Source organism: Miscanthus floridulus, chromosome 2 (genome assembly GCF_019320115.1).
Source record: "Miscanthus floridulus cultivar M001 chromosome 2, ASM1932011v1, whole genome shotgun sequence".
Taxonomy (NCBI): domain Eukaryota; kingdom Viridiplantae; phylum Streptophyta; class Magnoliopsida; order Poales; family Poaceae; genus Miscanthus; species Miscanthus floridulus.
The window spans coordinates 97,028,963-97,051,509 of record NC_089581.1 but is presented as its reverse complement, the minus strand read 5'-3'; the positions used below and the strand labels follow the sequence as shown (position 1 = coordinate 97,051,509).

The 22,547-nt window shown below is 44.9% G+C and overlaps 2 pseudogenes; both read right to left on the bottom strand.

Annotated features, from left to right (window-relative positions):
• Positions 1–730: 730 nt before the first annotated feature.
• On the bottom strand, positions 731–6,665 carry LOC136526825 (U1 small nuclear ribonucleoprotein 70 kDa-like; annotated as a pseudogene).
• A 2,886-nt stretch (positions 6,666–9,551) lies between these two features.
• LOC136536804 (subtilisin-like protease) lies at positions 9,552–22,284 on the bottom strand (annotated as a pseudogene).
• Positions 22,285–22,547: the final 263 nt, after the last annotated feature.

Sequence of the window (22,547 nt, the reverse complement as noted above, 5' to 3'; positions counted from 1 at the left end):
TGAGGCCGGTGGACAGATACAGGGCTCAAGATGCTATACTGATGCATCCACCGTACCTGATTCAGCCTCTTCCGTGCCCAGGAGAGCCGGAATTGGAGTTTTTATTATGAACATGCAGGTTCAGCCACCACAGCATATCTACATCAAAGCCACGATGTTGGATTCAACCTCAGTTCTTATGGCTGAGGCTGCAGCTTTGGCGCTGGCTGCGACTGTCACTGAACGGTTACATCTGTAACATACAAACTTTTTAACAGATAACCAAGGCTTCTGACCACTCCAACCCTCCGGATGGAATAGGAGAGAGGGTAAGATTTGACGACTCCCTAATTTGAGCGCTTAAGTAGAGCAGAGCTACATTTTTTACCCAAGCCGTCACATTTGAGTTTAGGAGGCTGGATAGGGTGCCTACTAGATACTGTGGCTTTTATTTATAGATATACATAGGGTTTCACTTAGATACGATACATAATAGAAACAATGTATTAAACCAACAAAACATCAAGAAGTAGATTTTATTGATGAGACCTATGTGCTAGGGTGTAGGGAACAGAGGTTGCAGCAATTGTTATTAACTTTTCTTTGGCGTACGTGTCAGCAAAAAAAAGAAATGCCGGACTGTACAGCCCTCAGCTACCTTATCCCCCCTGTGATTGATACATTATGTGCCATTTTGTTAGAAGACGAAATGGGACAGCATTTCTGATGTTCTGCAAAAAGTTGGAACAAATAATTTAAAGGATCTGTCATACAAAACTTTTTAACAGATAACAAAAGAGTACAAGGATGAGGGCAAATGATATGAATCTCCACAACCAGATTACACTAACATCTTATTCCACAAGAAATTGGCAGCCACAGGCTTCAAATTCCAAAATTGGGCATGCTTTTGCTTTCTTTTGAAAATTTCCCAACATGGAAGAACATAACTGACAGGCACTATGCAGCTGAAACTAATTCATACAAAGAACCAACTTTGAAATCATCATTGTATTGTATCAGTATAAAGCTGCAGGCAAATCTCAACGCTGCAATCAAGCTTCATTCATGTGATTCACCAGCCCGGTGATACTGGTAGTCGCCTTCCTCGTATGCCTCACCTTCCTCAGGGCCTTCTGGTTCAGCATTGTTTGGCTGCATCTGATAGTTGCCTTCCATTTTACCATGAGTCAACACGATAATACTCCTGCTCATGCCGCTTTGAGAGTTCAGTTTCATGCCCACGTCCATCTTGACCATAACCATATGCGTCATGACCTTTGTGTTGCTCATACTGACCATAGCCATAATCCTGCCCATAACTAGACAGATTTTTGTCATGCTGTCCCACCATTGCCATAGTCTGCATCCCTCTCATGCATGTGACCATGGTCACGTTCATGACTGGTGCACTCATAATCTCTTTCACCACGGTCCCTGCCTCTCTCACGATGGCGATCATGAGAGCGAGCGTGGTCCCTTTCTCTATCATAGTGCCGACCACGATCCCTGTCCCTGTCGCGACGATCACGGTCACGGCCATGGTCTCTTTCGCGGTCCTTTCCCCTCTCCCTGTCCCGAGTCCTCTCACGGTCTCTATGGTGATGCTTCTCATCTTGTGGATCTCTATCACGAGTCCGGTCATGTGAACGTTCACGGGTCCTCTCCTCACGTACCCTTTCACGAGATTTTTCACGATCCCTTTGAGTGAAAATAATTGCAGAAACAAGCAATTAATAAGCATCAAAACTATGACATTAATGCAACAATCCCTTTAATTTGGCATGGCTTACCTATCGGCACGACGATCATCCCTCCTAGGCTCTTCTGATCTAGGGCGTCCACCATGCTGTTGCTCCCTAGTAATAAGATATGCACATGTGTTAAATTAAATGTAGCAACTTTCAACATCAACAATGACGTGTCAATGTATCAGATGGTACAGAAGGCTTCATACAGAAAAGCATATCAAAGACAAAAGGAACAAAAACATGTAGAAGCAAAGCAAACACATATAAGCATTAGTGATAAGTTGACTCCAGTGCCTCTTTCTAAAAGCAATAACTTTTTACAGGTGATCAAAATGAGAAAACAGATGTACCTAGCGGAATCCTTTTTGTCAGCATCAGCACCACCCATCCTGCTTGATCCCAACCCACCACCCAATCTCCTGGGACGCCAATTTGGAACAGTTCTACCACGCTCAACATCAACTAATACCCTCTTGTTGTCCATTTTTCTCCCATCTGCTTGCTTGTAAGCATCTGGTGAGAACCCAAGTTAGCAGAGAAAATGTAAGTTATAAGGAGAGTAAAAAATAAACCAAATGGGAAATTTGCAACAAAAAAGAGAACCTTACTTTTCATGTCACGTGCGTGCACATACTCTATGAATGCATATCCTATAGGTTTACTTGTATCTTTCTCAGTTACAAGACGAACCTGCAAAGATCAAATATAGTAAAGGGCGTACCCAGTGTAGAGAGCTCCCGCTCTGTGCGGGGTCTGGGGAAGGGTGTCAATGGCAAGCCTTACCCTCGCTTGTGCAATGCGAGGAGACCGCGACTCGAACCCAGGACCTTCCGCTTGCACCAGGTCCGCCCTTCAAAGATCAAATATAGTAATCAAATAATATTCAATACAAAAGTTCCACTGAACTTAGGAATATGATATATTATTAGTTGTAATTGTGTTTGCTGTTCTTTTAATTTTTAGTGGTGCACGACAGACAGGCATAAAGCCTAAAACAGCCATGCTAACCTTGCACATGTAGAGCTTCGACACGAGGAGTGAAATCCAGCACAGATCAACACAGTTGGAGGAAAAGCGCTGTCTGGCCGATTGGCATACATTGGGAAATAAATTGGATATCCCCTTACCAGGGAATTTTACTAAAGAAAAAGGGTGTACGATAGAACTAAATACCATGGTTTTTAAGGCGGCAAGGCGAGACATGGCGAGCCACTCATTCGAGTCGACTAGGCGACGCCTAGGCGACCATAAGGCGAGGCAAGGCGACGCCTTACCATCCCAAGAATTAGAAAAATAGCAGCAGGGAATAGGCAAGAAAAAGAAAAAAAAGGAAAAAGAAAAACTAGAAAAAGGCAAATGTAAAGAGAAGTACTTGGCCAAGCCCAATAGGCAGCCCAAGAGGCAGCCCAAGAGTGCGTCCTTATCTTCTCAGGTCATCTCTCATCTCACGGACACAGGTGCAGCGCCGCCGCACGCATCCCTCATCACGCAGGCGCAAGCGCAACACTGTCGTATCTCCTGCAGATGCAGCGCCGCCAGATCCCCCTCCTCCAGGCAGGCGCAGCGCCAGCGCATCTAGCGCCGCCACATCTCCTCCCTCGTGGCTCACGCAGGAACAGCGCTGCCCTCCCTCCTTCGCGCTGCTCTTGGCTGCGTGCGCTCAGCCTGCCCTCCGCTCCTTCCCTACCTCTTGCTGCTGCTCCCTCAGATCCCCATCTCCATCAACCGCCGCCTCCGCCGCAGATGACCCAGGTGGCGCCGAATTTGATGGGGACGAGCGAGGAGGTAGCTGCATGGCTTCTCCCTTTCGATTTCCTCTGCTTTTGGCTAGGCGTCGGGGACGCCTTACTCCCTGCGAGCGCCTGGACGCCTAGGCGACGACTTAAAAACCATGCTAAATACTATAACAAGTTGCCCTCCATCGGTGAAATTTGTTCAGCCTTCGTTTACCAAACGAACAGAATGATAACAAAGTTAACAGAAAGGTGATAATACCAAGTGAGTGATGTATACCCCTTATGGACAAAATCAACGGATCTGTTAATAGCTAAACTGAAGGAACTATAAATACTATACTCACCAGCAAAACTACCCAATTAAGCCTACATACCGTAGAAAATCCCTGTCTTCAGACAAGCTGCTTTTTGAAAAATACAAAGTGATCTATGCTAATTTGTGCCACTGTCAGCATTTTTCAATCTTACCAATATGGTAGATGCAAATTTGTCGAATGAGTGAACAACTCAACCATTTACTACCTTTGTTAGAAGCAATTTGCTCTTCTCCTCAAGAAATTTCTTGATGACAACAAAAAAGTACTAGGAAATAGAGAACCCCACAGACAGGTGCAGACAGTTACCTGTTTACGCATATTTGTGTTCCCAGAGATGCCTTGTCACTAATTGGTTATATCAACCATGCACATATTAAAACAGCTTTCCAATGATTCAGAGCAGAAGTCTAACAAAATTACCAGCGAGCATACATATGACTGAACCCTATATAATTTTTCATTTGAAATGTATTCCATCTAAGACCTCAAAGGTATAAAGATTGCTTAAAAAGAGACTCTGTACAGTTGTAGACCTTCTGTGCTCACAGAGATGATTGATATTTCCTTAGTTTAGCACAACACAACTGACAAGATTTACTCCACACACCCCTCCCCACAAAAATTTTCTTGTCTGATGTTTAAATACCCTTAACTAGCTAACATTTTACATCATTGTGTTGAACTGTATAAAACTACTGAAAATATTTTATTCTATAACCAATTTCATAATTAAGTATTCAAGTAAAATGAAGTACAGAGAAATGATCAAATTCACAGCTCAAAAACCATAAAAAGTTGTCATGGGATACATTCAAGAGCAAACACTAAATACCTGTTCATGAAACAGAGCAAATAAGTTGTTGGCTCCAAAAACCCAAAGTTCAATTAAAACATTGATGCTAAGTTTACCAAAAATGACTACGAAAATTGAAACAGAGTTCCCAGTTTCTTTGAAAGCATTTCCAAGTAAGTTTTCAGAAACCAGAAAGAAAATGAAGAAGAGCAACTTTTGATTCTAGATATGAAATGGAGACACAGAGCAATTATAAGGACCCCTGGTGTGGCAAACACTTGTCGGAGGAGCTTAAAAGGAAGCCATAAACTAATGAGAGGCAACCTTTCCACAGTTTTGGCCGATGAAGAAAGGGCGTACCTAGTGCAGAGAGCTCCCGCTCTGTGCAGGGTCTGGGGAAGGGTGTTAGTGGCAAGCCTTACCCTCGCCTGTGCAATGCGAGGAGACCGCGACTCGAACCCGGGACCTTCCGGTCACAGGCGGTAAGACTCTACCGCTTGCACCAAGCCCGCCCTTCAGTTTTGGCCGATGAATGTTTGCATTTTAAAATAACTGAAAAAAAAAATTACCAAAGTGCAATAACTTCACCTGCACAGGAATTTACCACATTACTTACCCTTTTAATAGGACCATAACCTTCAAACTCCAGTTTGATCCTCTGCTCAGACGTCTCATAGTTCTGCAACAATGGCAAAGCCAATTATCTTGGTGTTCCAAAGATAACTTGCCATCTCATTTTTATGAGTACAGACTAAGGAATGTGCCAATGATTTCAAGCAAAGTTACTTACAAGTCTAGCAACAAAGAGTGTTTTGTATGGGTCTCCAGTAGCATTGGGATCACTTTGTGGGTCATCTGCATAAAACCAAATCAGAACAATGATGTTATTACATCCATCATTTTAAAAGAATTGGAGCGACACCATGCCTTAAGTAAGAACTTACACTTCTGAAGCTCTTCAGCAACCTTAGCTGCACCTTGCTCAAGCTTATTATTGCGAATCCTAGCCTTCTTCTCAGCCTGTATACAGAGCATATATAATAATCAGGTACAAGATAAAAATAAAATAGTAAAAGCGTAAAACAATGTTATGATATGCCCCAAAATGGAGAAAGAATGATTTAGGCCCATGTGATCTCAGCAGAAAGAAGTGCGACAGTGCCTTCACACAGTTGGATGCATGATATCATCTCAAATCTCAAAACATTAAAATATCTGGGACATAATCAAACCATGCATGCTTTTGTAGCGGAAGCAACTACCAAAGTTGACCGGTAATGCCCTAAATACCATGTGCTACAAGCTGGTTTCGGAAGCTACTGTTTCAACAAGATGCAATCCTTTATTATAACAAAATACATGACGCACCATACAGTTGGGCACTTGCACTGCAGCATAATCGGCTACCTCAGAAACCCAATCACAAAATCTGATTAGAGAAAACTGTACAGATATGATAGCAGGCACACCTTAGGACACTCAGCATATAGACAAAAACATACCCTGGTCTCACACTTAGGCACCGGCAGAGCATACTCTGGATCCTCGCGCTCAGCAAAGTGCGATACAAACTGTGCCATCCCTGCATCCAAATTAGTAGCCACATCAGTCAGTCAGTGAGCAAACCCTTGAAAACATCTGATAGACAATCCCATGATCCGTCGACTCACCGGTGTAGGCCGGCAATTTGCGCTTCTCCAGCGGGGGCTTGTACTCGAGCGGCGGCCGCGGTTCAAAGAGCTTGAGCAGGTTGGGCGTGAGCCCCGTCGGGTGGATCTGCCCCATCTGCGAGCGAAGCGAAACCAAACCTCGGATCAGAGACGAATCAGGCAGCTAGGTTTAGGGTTTAGCGGGGGGGAGAGGAGGGGATCAGTGGCTTACGAGCTTGAGCTGCTGGACGTGAGGGCGCTGGCCCTGGCCCCTGGGGCGGGAGTCCGGGTTGCCCCGCATCTGCCCCCCGCCGTGGCCATAGTCGCTCATCGTCGACGCCGGCGAAGGCAGCGGCGGCTCGAGAGAGGTGCGAGGCTGAGAGATGTGTGCGTTCGTGGATGCCGGTTCGAATAGTTTTTTTGTTTTTTTGAGTGGAACCGGTTAGAATTAGAATAGGTACGTGATGTTGTAGGTGGCTAGCTAGCTTGTTTGATTTGGGCCTTCGGTGCTAGGGCCTGTTTAGTTCTCCTCCAAAACGTCAAATTTTTTAAGATTTTTTGTCACATCAAATCTTTGGACGTATGCATGAAGCATTAAATATAAATAAAAAATAAAATTAATTATATAGTTTAGACGAAATCCACGAGACGAATCTTTTAAGCCTAATTAGACTATGATTGGACACTAATTGCCAAATAACATCGAAAATGCTACAGTATCGTTTTGCCAAAATTTTCGGCAACTAAACTGGGCCTAGGCTTTGGGGGGCTGCAAAGAGGAAACTGGATCCTGCTGCCTGAGGAGAGCGGACGGGAATGCCAAAAGATGGCATTCCGGCCGCCCGGCCAGGCACGGCCCGAAGGTGGCCTAGCCCGTGAGGGCTATCGTGTTATGTCGTGCCAGCCCATGGGTTGCACCAATGACCCAGGCACCGCCCTAAAGGCCCTGTGTCATGCCGTGTCGGCCCGTCGGCACACCAAAGCATGTTGTGCCGGTCGGCCTAGGGGCGAGCTACTACGCTGCCACCGACGCAGCGCTCTGGCCACCGCCACCGAGGAAGCTGTTGCTGCACCGCCGCCAGGTGCTGGCCATCAAACGGAGGTGCTGCTACGCCGCCGCGGGAGGAGCTGCCGCCGCCGCCGCCAGGCACTGGCCGTTGAGTGCAGAGCAGAAAAAAGCTAGGAAGAGAGACAGAGCATTGGGCGGAGTCGGAGGAAAGTGAGGAGGTAGCAGCGGGGTGCGAGCGGAGTCACACTACGCGTGACTGCGTGAGCAGAGTCGGGGTGCGGCAGCGGGATGTGGGAATTAGGAATTAGGGTTTAGTTTTTATACTAAGATGAAGGTGGCTATGAAAGGCCTTAACCGACCTTCTCCAGATCGTGTCGGGTCTGTAGGGAGTGGCCCAGGCATGGCCCTAGGGTCGGGTCGGGCGGGCCTGGGCCTAATGGGCACCAGGCTTGTGCCATGCCTGGGCCAGGCCGAAAGAGCGGGCTATGGGCCGGGCCATTGGGCCTTGGGCCTTATGGCCAAGTATAATGCCAAATGCGGACGAGGAATTGCGGAGTTCAAGGGTTGGGTTAGGCGCGTGTCTGGCATTGATACACAAACTCTGCTACACAAATTCTACCATGAAGTAGCTCCAAAAAAAACTAAATTCCATCGTGGAGAGATGATCCACAAAAAAACCTAGAGTTTGTGAATTATCCCTTTAAGTGCTCTCACAACTTCAACTTTTTTTCTCGAGCAGAGTGCGTGCAGCTGAACATATATATTTGGCTAAAAACGTTGAGCGAAGCTGGAAAAACATGGAGTGGAGTTGTCCTAAACACCCCTTAGTTCGGTGTAGGAGCCGTGGAAACCGGAGCCAAGACACTCCGACACTGATGACCGAAGTTTTCCATGATAAAAACCAAAGCCAAAACACAAAGATCGAAAGTTTGGTTCATTGCTCTGTTTTCGGTAAAAAAAGGTACCTAGCCTGAAGTGAAAGTACCCTTGTTACACAAATCCCAAATAAAAGTCATCTCCACTTGTAAGCTTTAATGAAATTATTTTGGTCAACAAATCAAGCCAATCATATAGATTAGAGTCAACCAAGGCAGTATAGAGCTTAATGTATGTGATATTGTAGCGTCTTTTCTCCTCTCAATTTTATAGAGGGTGGGGTGTGCACCACTAAAGGATTTGTCACCTATCTAAGTATCCTATCAAAATCTAGTTCGGGACCCATCACAAACACGGAAGTGACCACATGCATGGAGTTAATCATTGACCTTCCTAAGGACACACTAAAAATGTGAAATCCCCTGGTTGTGGGTAAGAGTTTTATTGGACAATTACTTCCTTTTAATAAGGCTTTGCCAAACACCCTTTTCATTAGTAAGTTTAAACAACCATTTGGTCCAAAGGCATTTATTTTGGATATCCAAATTTTGGATCCCCAATCCTCCAAATTTTTTAGGCCTACAAAGAATACTCCGCTTAGTGAATCTATATTTCTTTTTATGTTCATCACATTGCCAAAAGAATTTGGAACGGTAATAGTCTAATTTATTTAACACATCCATGGGGACTTCAAAGAAAGGAAAGCATGTACATGGCTAGACTAGTTAAAAACTGAATTAATCAGCACTAGTCTCCCTCCAGCTGATAAGAGTTTACCTTTCCAACTACCTAGCTTTTTCTAAAAAAATATATATATGACCAAACAATCCTTGTTCAAAAGCTTGTGATCATGCATGGGAATACCAAAGTATCTAATGGGGTGGAGAGGTTTTGCCCAGAGGAGTTGAAACTTTTATAATTTTCATATCAAACACAACTTCAAACTCTATTTAATAAACTACCAAAATTGACTTGACTGGTTTCCATGGCTATCTTGCCAAAGTCGTAATTCTCTCATCTAGGATTCAAATTGACATTCTATATATGCACTTCGATTTTCTCGATGAAAAGACACAATGATGAAATCCAATTCATAATTTGATAAAGCCACAAGGAACATCCAGGATTTGCCAGTTTTTTTATCAGCACTATTGTAATTACACAATTCCCCAATTTTGGCAGAGCTCTAATGTCACATAGAGGAACACAATGGTAAAATCTAGGAGTATTTTGTAATTTGACAAAGTAATTTTGAGAAGGCTATTAGGTCGGTTTTCCTAGAACACTCAGGATTGGTTAATTTCCAAACCATGTTCTGGTGGTATTTCGACCAATTCAATAGTGTTTTTGTGATGGAGAGTAAGCCGAAATAAACATAAGTCGGCTGAAAAGTAGATGAGCAGAATAGAGTAACGGTTGTAACTCTACAGTTCCCGTGATTTTAGGAGAGCACAATACAGAAGTGACGCAGAACAGTGCATGGGATACTATAGACGCGTAAGTTATTACTGTTGAAATCGTTCCACATGACATGCACACGTAAGCTATTATTATTATTACATACATATATAGTGCTCTCGGTACAAACACTGTTCACGAGAGCAAAGGATCTGTTGAGGCCAGCGACGGCGAGGACCGGGCTACGCACCGCAAGTTTCCCAGACACCCAGCTCAAACTCCCCTGCACAACATCCTGGCCCCCAGTTGCCTGGCCGCTCACCGTGACGCTGAACGTCTTCTTCTCTCCCGCCTTGGAGAACACCAACGTCGTCGGTGAGACCTGCACTTTCAACGACCCCGGCACGTCCACCTTCCCCGTGTACGTGGATTCCGGTGGCCCACGTTGGTCACCGTCCGGTTCACCGTGAACGGCGTCGGCTGTAGAGGCACGGTGATGGTGGGGTAGTTCAGCTGCGCCTCGGCCGTCTTGGGCAGCTTGGAGCAGCTCAGGCTCGCGTTCCGCACGATGGTTGCTTGGGCGCGGTCGCCGAGCAGCGCGCAGAGGTAGGCGGCATACTCAGGCACGCTGAGGTCGTAGACCAGGCCAGGGTCGGCTCTTGTGGGCACGGGCGGAGCCATGTTATGGCCACAGAAGGCTGCGGCCCCGCTTGCCACGCAAAAAAAGAAATGAAGATCTATGCTGCTGTGCAGCGTATCTGTGTTGATGTACAAGTCTAGATGACTAAGCTAGCTAATTCAGCCCACAAGGTAAAGGCGATGGGCCAGCGGCCACATGCAAGCCAGCCCATTATGCAAGCAGGAGCCACATGACTGGTGGCACCTCGGACCTGGCATTGCTCAACATGCAAAGCAAAGGGGAAGAAAATAATCCACATCTACCGAGTGGCCAAGATGGCCGGTGGAGGCTCACAGACGACGATAAAGCGACGAGCCGGAAGCCAGAGGCTATGCTCATCATCGGCCCCGGCCGGCGGGCAGCGGCACCCCCACGCCCACGCTCGTTCGGCTCTATTTTATAGACCATGTTGTTTAGAACCAAAACTTATTTCTATGGAACTTCTCTGTATATTGTCTCGAATTTGACAAATCACTACCCCAGATCTGGACATCACTGCCGGTTCAAAAACCCACTTCACTGCCAGATTTTGAACCGATAGTGGCATACCGGCAGTGATGGGGTTTGACATCACTGCCAGTCCTTAAAAATCGACACTGATATACAGAAAACAGTGTCGGTTCATAGCTCCGCCCGGCAGTGTCTAGTTGAACAACACTGCCGGTTTGTAGTGCAAACCGACAGTGACGGTTGCTTTAAGAGTGTCGGTTCTTGGCTCAAGCCAGCAGTGTTGAGCAAGCCTACACTGTCGGTTCATGGATCAAATCGGCAGTGTTCTTGTAACTATCAGTGTCAGTTCATAGTTCAAGCCGGTAGTGTTGAGCAAGACAACACTGTCGGTTTGCTTCTAACCAGCAGTGATGGTTACGACAACACTGCCGGTTTGTTGCTAACCGACGGTGATGGCATGTTCGTATTTTATTGTTTTATAATTTATTTTAATTTATATTTTTTTCGTGGAATCGGGTTTCGCTTTATATACGCTACGTAGACGATAAGTCCATCAATATTAAACATTATAAATGTTACGATTACAATTCAAATATTCTTATCCACATCTCGATCCCTCAAAATAAAAAAGAAATGTTCTTGGACTTCACACATGCTTCTCAGACTTCTTACAATAATTTGGCGAACCGCTTTGGGCCATACTGATCCTTGTACTTCACGGATTGTGCAATGAAAAATACTCCATCTTTTTCTAATACATCGGCTAAGATGAATTTTGTCAGCTCTGATTGTAGTGCGACGATCTCCATATCTAGCAGTCTTTCGTGCTTATATTTCTTGCGCTGTCGTTCAAAAAAATGATATCCAAAGAGAAACAGTAAATCATTTTGTTAAATTATTAACAGACATAAATGAAATGGAAATTATACACACCAACTTATCGGCTTCTTCCGATTTCTCGTCGATGTAGCGAAGCATTGCCCATATTATATAAAACCTACATTCATTGTTTCCCGCCGACTGTGATAGGTACTTCTCCTCCATTTTGGTAACCTTGAATGGGACCGGCGTCCCACCGATATGTCTTCTTTAGACACTGAGCAACATTAAAAGGAGAATATTAGAAAACGGCATGTGTGATTAGAAAATAATAGTTATTAGGATCGCTTACTAATTTAGCACTGCCACCAGTGCATCGAGATGATGAAATTATTTTTTCTTCGAGTTCCACACCTCGAGCAGATTTTTAGCAAGATTAACATAAATGAAGACGAAATGGTTGCTGCAATCACAGAATCATAATTATCGAATAATCTTAACGAAAAAAACATAAAATTAAAAGCCGAGAACACATACTCGCAGTTGTAGGCTAGAAATATGTGGGTTTTCTTCTTCATCGTGAATTCGTCGAAAACAGCAATCAATCTCTATTTTAGGTCTTCTACGTCATATCCATAGAGGCCTAGATATGTCTTCTCATTGACTCACATGGACCATAGTAGGCCGGTTGCTCATGGTTTGCAAGATAGGCCAGATGACTATAGTAGGCCCTCAAACTTCAGCTTCTTTGTTGTATTTTTATGCAAATTACCAGGGTAGCGATTGACTTGAGCATAACAATCTTTCCAGGTTCGATAAATCCTAAGCATGTGACCAACATACATTACATACCATGTCATGATTGCCTATACATTTAAGTAAATTAGGCATGTGGTAAGTGATAATGGTAACTCACTGAACAAGAGTTGTTATTCAAGTTATATGGCCAAACTAAATCTATTTAATGTTCTTTATCCTTGACATGATAAAAAAATAACCTCAATAATTGGACTGTCTATTATTCGGAGATCAATGTGGTTTAGTAATCATACTTGCTGCTGCTGCCGAGCCAATTTTAAAAGTTGTTTTTAACTTTTTTTCTAGAACAAACATCTATAGATGTTTTTTTAAGCATACTATATATTCCATCAAAATCAATTGACACTCTACCTATTGCTAAACCAAGGAGTAACATCATGTAACTCAATCGAATAGGAATCGGCTGCTATTGGGAAGACAACAATCGTGGGGCATTTCATCGAACACTTAGCGGGTAGTGAGCCATGCACTCACCGTGGGGTGGGAAAGCAGCTGTCCGTGCGCGCTCATGAAGGCCTCAGCGGTGCTCCGGCATCTGGCGGTGGACGGCGTGGGACGGTGCATGGGCGTCGGCGTCGAAGAAGAGGAGCGCGGGGCTAGGAACAGCGGCGCGGGGGGCAATGGATGGTTGCTCCGGCCTAGGGCAGTGCACGGGCCTCGGCGTCGAAGAAGAGGAGCGCGGGGCTGGGAACGGCGGTGCGGGGGGCGGTGGACGGGTGCTCCGGCTTGGGGCGGTGCACGGGCGTCGGCGTCAAAGAAGAGGAGTGCGGGGCTGGGAACGGTTGGCGTGGGGTTGAATTTTTTCAACCCGCGGCGGGCTTTTATACCAGACCTCATCACTGCCGATTCTAGTTAGAAACCGACAGTGATGGTGGTATATCACTGCCGGTTGTAAGTAGAAACCGACAGTGTCTGAACTCTGTAGCCCGAGACTCGAGCTCAAACCCGAGGGCTGGCACAATTTTTTTTAATTTTTTATATATCACTGTCGATTTTCAAAATAAATCGACAGTGATAACAAGCATCACTATCGGTTTCTTCTCATCACTGTCGGTTTTTTTAAACCGACAGTGATGTTTATATATATTAAAAAATTCTTTTATATACTGAATAAATAGAAGCATATGTATTCCTATGTCGAAATGGCTTGAAATTTTTTTGGCAAGCTTGTACACCCAAATTAAGATCTCACACAAGATCTTAGGTTTTTCTAATTATTTTTATTAATTATATTTTTTGTGTGCTAAATGAGACAAAATAGGGCGAATTTCATCTTGGACTCAATAGATTTTTTCATTCACCTCCACAAAATTCTTATCCCTAGGACACATTAGAGCCTGCGTAAAAGTTTGGCACCATTCTGGATCTTTTCATAGGTAGACTCAGTTCAACTTATAATTAAACTGTCTCGTCTCGCGGAAATTCAATTAAACCTTAGAAAGTAGCAAACCATCTTCGGAAAATCCCAAACTTGGTGTTTCGTTCACACGTGGCACGTGCAATCCTAAGAAAGAGTTTGAGACCAATACGACACCGAAATGCCTATGAGCTACAGAAACCTTGATAACCTATATGTATAGTCATGGTTCGATGAAAGGGCATATGTACCTCTATGAAGCATGTATACTCCGCCTATGTCGAAATGACTTGAAATTTTTTTGGCAAGCATATACACCCAAATTAAGACCCCACACATGATCTTAGGTTTTTTTATCATTTTTTTATTTATTATATTTTTCTTTGTGCCAAATGAGACAAAAGAGGGTGAATTTCATCTTGGACCCAATAGATTTTTTCATCCACCTCCATAAAATTCTTATCCCTAGGGCATATTAGAGCCTGTGTAAAAGTTTGGCACCATTCTGGATCTTTTTGTGGGTAGACTCAGTTCAACCTATAATTAAACGGTCTCGTCGCGCGGAAATTCAATTAAACCTCATAAAGTAGCGAACCATCTCCGGAAAATCCCAAACTTGGTGTTTTCTTCACACGTGGCATGTGCAAGCCTAAGAATAATTTTGAGATCAATACAACACCGGAATGTATATTTCTAATTGCCCAACAAATGTTACACGAATTACATGCGTGGCAATAATTAAACACACAAAGCCGTACATATTAAAATTAGAACCCAATTAAACTATGACCTTGAAAACCTAGCTAAATAAACATTAATTACTATCGGAATCACTGTCGGGATCGATCGGACCACGCACACTAGCATGCCTCTGTAGCCATATATGGTAGTTGATGTCACGGATTATGTATCCACTTGTATCGATGAAGTCTAATACCCGTATGAGTGCACTCTCTCGTGCCTCACAATACCGAAAGAATGGTCGGCCATAGATATAACCTATTGAACGATCACTGCCCCTGTTAGTAATCCTTATGCAGTACTGGCATCCTTCTATAGTGAGCTAGCCGAGGTTTCCATTGCAGAAGTCCCAATTATACCTGAGTTGCTTCGTAGCTTGGTCTAGAACGGCCCACAAGCCACATGCAGCATAGGTAAGGTCCTGTAGCGCAATCTGCATGCGAAGAAAAAGAAAAAAATTAGAGAATATTATTACAATAATAAACAACAAATAACCACGACTCAGGTATAAGTGACCATTTTACCACATTCGCATGGTTGTAGCTTGTAAACCATTTGCTTGCTTGTGGGACGGGAATATCATCAGCATTCAAAGCAAGTGCCTTGAAGTGCGAGAAATCAGGCACATCATAGCAAATACGTCGAAGTGTCTCTAAATAGATGCGCACGGCACTTAATTGGGCACTTATCACGTCCAGGCTCTGTATTCCCGTCCCGTGGATATGGTTCCGATGATTTGAACCCCTCACAGGGATGAAAAAACTAAGTTTACACGTCCATAGCCGACCACTTGCATTAGATGCCGTGTTCTCGACGATGTCTGAGATAAAGAACCAGCTAAGTGCTGTTCGCAGCCAATCTATTAGGGATATAGTCTACGACATATATGCATGCAACAATGATATTAAACTAATTACACTTATTTGTTAGCATCAAAAAACAAAAGATGTTGAAAAATATTTCATACAATAGCTGGAACAGAGAACCATGGAATGGCCACATTAGGAGCGAATGACTCATCGTCAGGGTGAAAACCTGGTTCTTGTGGTGGGGGAGGTTCGTTGTTCTTACCACCTAATCGATAAAATGCAAAAAAATATGAACATAAAATATATGCACAAAAAAATTCTTCCAAATAAAATTTGGCAACATAATTAAATATAGATCGAAAGCAAGAAATAAGAATATATATAAATGTAGAATGCAAAGAAACATGAATATAAATATAGATCAAATGAATATAGATACAATATTGGAGAAGACAACATATCATTACCATTGAAAAATGCAGGAGCCATGATCAAATCACATAGAGAGAGAGGGGATGTCTTGAGAAGTGAGAGTGAAACATGAGAAATGAGACTGAGAGAGTTCATGGGTGGGTGGGATCGATGTATGTGGCCGGCAGTTTGTTTTATATAGAGAGGCATGGATATCACTGCCGGTTTTTAAATAGAACCAACAGTGAAGGTGGCAATCACTGCCGATTTCTAAATAGAACCGACAGTGAAGGTGGCTATCACTGTCGGTTTCTAAATAGAACCGACAGTGAAGGTGCATATATGTAAATGATATTTTTTAGATACTACAGTGGGAAAGTTTTAACAAGAACGATATATTTATTTAGATAGTAATAAAATACATCAAAAAATTACAAAAAATTATGTACCTCAGTAGCATTCTTCTAGTACGTCATGTGTGCACCATTTTGGTGGACTACGATGCATAACGATATCTGTGGTTTGCTGTGAGAGGAAAACATTGTAACATAGCTAATAAGGCCTGGCTAAAACCAACATGCATGGAGAGGCTAGCTCCTGGCCGAGGGCCATTTTATAGGGGCTAACAGTCGTGGTACATTTTTATTTCTGAACTAAAGTTGTTGGAGTGGGTGGGAGCAGTGTTCCAACTGTTATGGTCATAGGAGCACTGTTGGTATATGAGGAGCATCTACACATCACTGTCGATTTTAGTTTAAAAACCGATAGTGAATTAGACCTTTTATGTCGGTTTGAGCAACCGACTATGATAGAAGCTATCACTGCCAGTTTTAAAACCAAAACCAACAGTGAAGGGCCCTGCCGCCATCTTTTAGTAAAAAATATAAAAAAACACTGTCGGTTTGGAGCCTGCCATCGTAGCCTTTTTGTAAAAAATATAAAAAAGTTTGGCCCGCCTGAGATTCGAGCGCAGGTCACAGGGTCGAGAGTGCGTGGCTTTAACCGCTGAGTTAGGATAGGGAGTTCGGTTAGAATGGTTTTATTTTTTTCTTTTATCCCATCATAATGCACTATTAAATAATAAATGCAAAATCAAAAAAGTTTGGCCCGCCTAGGATTCGAGCGCGGGTCTCAAAGTGCAGAGTGTGCGGCCTTAACCGCTAAGCTAGGATAGGGAGTTCGGTTAGTTTGCTTTTCTTTATATATTTATTAATAGAAATAATGCAGTTAGTCTATATTCTAAAATAACATAAAAATTTGTGTCTTGATTATTTAATTCTATGATAATTAATTAATGGTCTATAATTATCAAATAATAGTATTTGTGAACATCATCTTAATATTTGATTACATAGTCAATAATTAAATTGTAGAGATGCGCATAAAATATAAATTAAATATTCAGTGCGAATTACTAATACAACATCTGCATAATGATTACATAGTTAACAATAATCTAACTATCTCTAGGTGCATCTACAATGAGGACCTCATTGTGATCAATTCGTATGTAAGCAGGTTCGTCACCCTCTTGAAGGATAGGTAGGGGTACGTTTGTCCCGAATGGATGCATTTCCTGATAGCCCCTGTAGTCTTCTTCGTCCATCACTCAATCGACACCGACAATCTTCCTTTTCCCTTCTAGGACTACTTTTAGCTTTCCTTTTATCTTGTTATCCCTTGCATAGAAGACTTGCATAACACCTCCTGAAAACTTTCATCAATCTTTCGAAAGGAAACATCTGATGCAGGTACATTGGGCCAAGGGCTCTAATTTGGTCAACAAGATGAATAAGCAGATGCAATGAGATATCAAAGTAAGTCAGCAGAAAATGCATCTCAAGCCTAACGAGAGTTTTGGCTATGTCCCGCTGCAGCTGCTCTAGCGTGGACACATCAATGACCTTTTTTGAGATTGCGTTGAAGAACGAGCAAAGCTTTATGATTGGTGCACAGACCTTTGAGGGGAGAATACCACGTAGGGCAACAGGGAGCAGCTGAGTCATAATGACATGACAGTCATGGGCCTTCATAAAGCCATAGTTGAACTTGAGTTCTCTCATGTTCACTAGCCTCTTCGGGTTTGCATAGTAGCCCGTCGGGACTTTGAGTTCATTGAAGAAAGAAATAAGCGCACGCTTTTCTTCCTTCTTCAATGTCCATGACGTAACCGAAAGTTCGAACTAGACATTCTCTAGCTCCACGAGATGCAGCTCCTTCCTGATTCCCAAGTGTTGCATGTCTAGGCGTGTGGCTAGTGAATCCTTCGATGTCCCCCCGATGTCCATCAAGGTGTTAAGAGTGTTAGCGCACACGTTTTTAGTGATGTGCATGGGATCAAGACAGTGGTGTACACTCAGAAATGGCCAGTAAGGTAGTTTCTAGAAAATTGTTTTTTTTCTTCCAAACGCTCCCATCAGGCGCTGCTACTGCATTGTCCCCCCTTTCCAAGGACAACCTCCAGTTTGTTGAGTTCTCGAAGTATCACAGGCCCGTCTCAATATTTTTGAGCTAAGCGTTTCTCAATAGCACCGTTGAAATCATTTCTGTTCCTGCGGTAAGGGTGATCCTTAGGTAGAAACCTACGGTGTGTCATATAAACTATCTTTGAGTTATTTGGCCGATTTACCGCATCGGTGTCGTCCAAGTACTTGACACATCCAGTATAGCCTTTTGTCTTCTCTCCGGACAACGAACCTCGACCTGGCAAGTCGGTGATTGTAGCGATAAATACTCCCTTGATCGTGACATGTTCCTTTTTGTACTCATCACAAACATCCGGCACACCCTTTTTAAACATCTCCACTAGTTCATCGATCACTGGTTCTAGAAACACATCGATGTCATTTCCAGGCTGTCTTGGCCCTTGGCTCAGTAGTGACATCTAGATGTACGACCGCTTCATACAGATCCAAGGTGGAAGGTTGTATATATAGAGTGTCACTGGCTAGGTGCTATGATTGCTTCTAGCCTGGTCGAAAGGATACGTTCCATCTGTGCTCAAAGCAAACCAAAGGTTCCTTACCTCTCCACCGATGTCCTTATAGAACATAGTATTGACAGTCCTCTAGTCATGCCCATCGGCAGGGTGCCTCATCATTGTATCTTTCTTACGCTCTTTGCTATGCCAGCGCAACAGCTTGTCTGACTTTGCACATACAACAGCCTATGCACCCGGAGAGCTATAGGGAAATACCAAATGACCTTTATGGGACCTCCTTTGGTCTTGGTGCCCTCATCTGACGACCCTTCCTTGTACCGTGGAACTTCACACTTGGGGCACTTGTCCAAGTCTTTGTATTTTTCTCCATGGTACAATATGCAATCATTGGAACATGCGTGGAGTTTTTCAACCTCGAGGCCGATGGGGCAGATCATTTGCTTGGCCAAGCATGTCTTTTCTGGCAACTCTTTTTTGTTTCTGGGAGCATTTTCCTTATTATACCTAACAACTGATCGAAGCCTTTATCGCTCAATCCGTTTGTCGATTTGAACTCTAACAGCATGATATCGGCTTCCAGTTTGCTCATTGGACAATTTCTATACAATGGTGTTTTGCTATCTTATCTTATTTTCTCTAGCTTTTTCAGCTGTCTTTCACTAAGACATCCGGTCTCTGCATTACGTAGCAGCTGAGAAATGCCATCATTATCCTCGGTGTCGTCAGCTAGCGTGTTCCTAAACACATTATTAACTGTGGCCATAGGTTCTATGTTGACACCGGGTTCCTCGTCAGCATCGTGGATGGCTACGTCAAGTATGTCCACATCATCATCGTTTTCCTGCATAACATTCACACCAATCTCGCCATGCATAGTCCATATCGTATAGTTTGGCATGAACCCCCTGGTAATCAAGTGTGATCGTATAGACTCAATTTGATGAAAGTTCCTATGATTCTTGTAATCTTTGCATGGATAGAAGATAGGGTTTCCATTCCCAGCATGGGCTCTGGCATCGGTGATAAACTGGCTGACGCCATGCATGTACCGCTTGTCCATTCGGGACAGATGCATCAACTCTCGATCCATCTCTGCAAAAAAAATACTGAGACAGTAATTACAAAGAATTAATAAGAAATCGAGCTTCATGAACAACAATTGTAGCTCAAAAGTACCATTTTTGGAAAACATTATTGTACACTAATTATTGGAAAATTGAAATTGGTAGCCTCGGCCCTGTAAATTGAAAATCGTAGTAAAAAATAATTATTGCACAATATTGAAGAACAACTATTCTACTCTACTTCTAAGAACTAATTATAGTATCACATACTAACAATGATGATCTTGACCACCATGGAATAATTAGCTAGGAATTTAAATGTATTCATAGACACCAACCTTTTGGATGATGGATTCACCATAATTTGAGCCTGGCACAAATGTCCAATTGGAAAAGTGCTCTCTAGAATAGAGAAAGAACTAGAATAAGAATCAAGCAATGTAGCCATCAAAACGAAGCTAAATAAGCAACACAATCAAAGGAGTCGATGTTTGTTACTAACCTTAAAGAAAAAGATCAAACCATCCTTCAAAATCTAAGCACTAGCTTCATGGTGAAGAGCAGCTGTAGCAATGGAGGGAAAGGTCCAAACGCGCGTCTCTGTTCTTAGGATGGAAGAGAGGAGGAAGGAGAGGACGGCTGTAGCCTTTTATGTTGTAGGCTTATCACCGTCGGTTCTTGGCTAGAACCGACAATGATAGAGCCCAATCACTATTGACTCTAGGCTTAAACCGGTAGTGATGAGTGTCCGCCAAAACACTACCGGTTCAAGCCACAAACCGGTAGTTATGTGGTCCTTCACTACCGGTTTTAGCCCAGCCCCAATCATTTTTTATTTTTAAGCTCATAACCAGCAGTGAAGGTATATCATTGTCAGTTACATCATTGTCAGTTCTCATAAATCTAGCAGTGATGATGCCGGCAGTGATGTGCAAATCTAGCATTGTGAATACCCCTCTATATTAGGTTTCACGCTCCACCACTGCTTGTGGGGTTCACATGTCTGGCTCCTATCGCGTGTCCGTCGGCCTTGTCATGCTGCTCGTCCAAGATGGGCCCGCTGTTGGTGTCAACACGTCGGACGTGGTGAGGATGGATGACTTGATGGCCGCTGGCGACCAGTCCGGGTGGGCGCTCCTGATGAGCGCCACGACGCCGCTGATGTGCGGCGTCACCATCGACGTGCCGGATATGATGTTGAACCTCCCGGAGCCGGAGCTACTACTGGAGCTGGTCTCTGTCTCGCCCATTGCTGGTGGCCATGCTACGAGGATGTTGAGTCCCGGAGCCAGGATGTCAGGCTTGAGCACGCCGGGGGTGACCGCTCTTGGGCCCCTGTCGGAGAACGAGGCCATGGTTGGGGACGGACGGGCACCGAGCACGGTGCTGTTGAACGTGAAGAAGGCGGCGGCGGCCGAGGAACTCCTTCTCCTTGTGGATGTCATCGTGTGGTGCATGATGTTGACTCCAGCGGTGGTGCTCACTTGCACGATGCCGGGGCCATAGTCCCGGACGACTATGGTGTAGCCACTGGTGTTGGAGTTAGTCAGCACCACGCCAGCCGCGCCAGCGCTCAGCAGGTCACGGATGTTGGACATCTCGGTCGGCAAGTCGGTGGCCTCGCAAACCAGGATCTTGCCGGCGACGATGCTGCTGTCATCACCGTACAGGCAGTGGCGCCGCTGCTCAGAGAGAGGAGAGGATATTGCTTGTTGGGGCTGCTTGAGTTCTTCACCTGAGTCAGTGCCTCTCCAGCGACATGGGGGCCATTGACAAGCTCCACGTCCGCCTCGAGGGTACGGTCCACCGAGCCGGCAGCGACTGTGAGGATCCACGGCGTGTCGTTGATGACGGACGATGGCGCGGGGCTGTTGTTGCCGGCGGCGCACACCACGACGACACCCTTAGACACCGCGCTGAACGCGCCGACGGCGATGGGGTCCTGGTCGAACGGGAAGCTCACACTGCCGCCGAGCGAGATGGAGAGCACGTCCACCCCGTCCTTGTAAATCGCGACGTGCGCGGCGGGAGCGATCCCCGCCGCCGTGCCGGCGGCGAGGCCTTCTCGTGACACGCCATCGATGAAGTTCCCCGCCGCCGTGGACGACGTGTGCGTCCTGTGGCCGGCATCATCGCTGACGCCATCATCTCTGCCCCCCACGAACGACCTGGCGTCGATGAGCTTGTTGTTGCACCGGGCCACGGAGCCCGGTGTGCACGTGCCCTTCCACCGAGCCGGGGGTGGTGGGACGCCGTGGTCGTTGAAGGAAGGGTGCGCCGTGTGGATGCCGCTGTTGAGCAGCCCGACGATGACTCCCTTCCCATACCCTGAGCTATTCTAGAACCCAACAGCGCCTCGCGTCAGGCCTAGGAACGCCGGCGTGTGTGTCGTCGCAAGCTACAGCGTGCGGTCCAAGAACGAGCGCACGAACCCTATCTTCTTGGTCACCGTGTCCAGCTCGGAGTCGGTCAGCCTCGCGGCAAACCCGCTGAACACCTTCGTGTACGAGTGCACCAGGCGTTGCTCGCCAGAGTCTGTCAAGGTGGTCGGCAAGAAGGATTCCCAGTGATGGCGTGGGGTGTCTGTTTCGGGGGGCGGCTCGACGAGCACTATGTGGACTTGGTATCTAGAAGGTTCCTTTTGCACCTGGTGGAGCCTCGCATCAGGGGTCACGTAGGACAGCATAGGCGCGGGAAAACGGAGGATGGTGGAGAAGAGAAATGGCAGCAGTAGACACGTAAACGAGAGGGATGCTGTTGTTGTGCGACAACTGCACCAGCTAGGACGAGAGTATCAGTGGTGGGTACTGGGTACAAATGGATAGGGAATGACTTCTAATTTATATGCACGCATGTCATTTGTTATTTTTAGGGTGTGTTTGGCAGGGCTCTTGCTCCTCTGAAAATGGTTCCGGCTCTGGCTCCTCTGAAGGAACGGCTTCTCTAGAG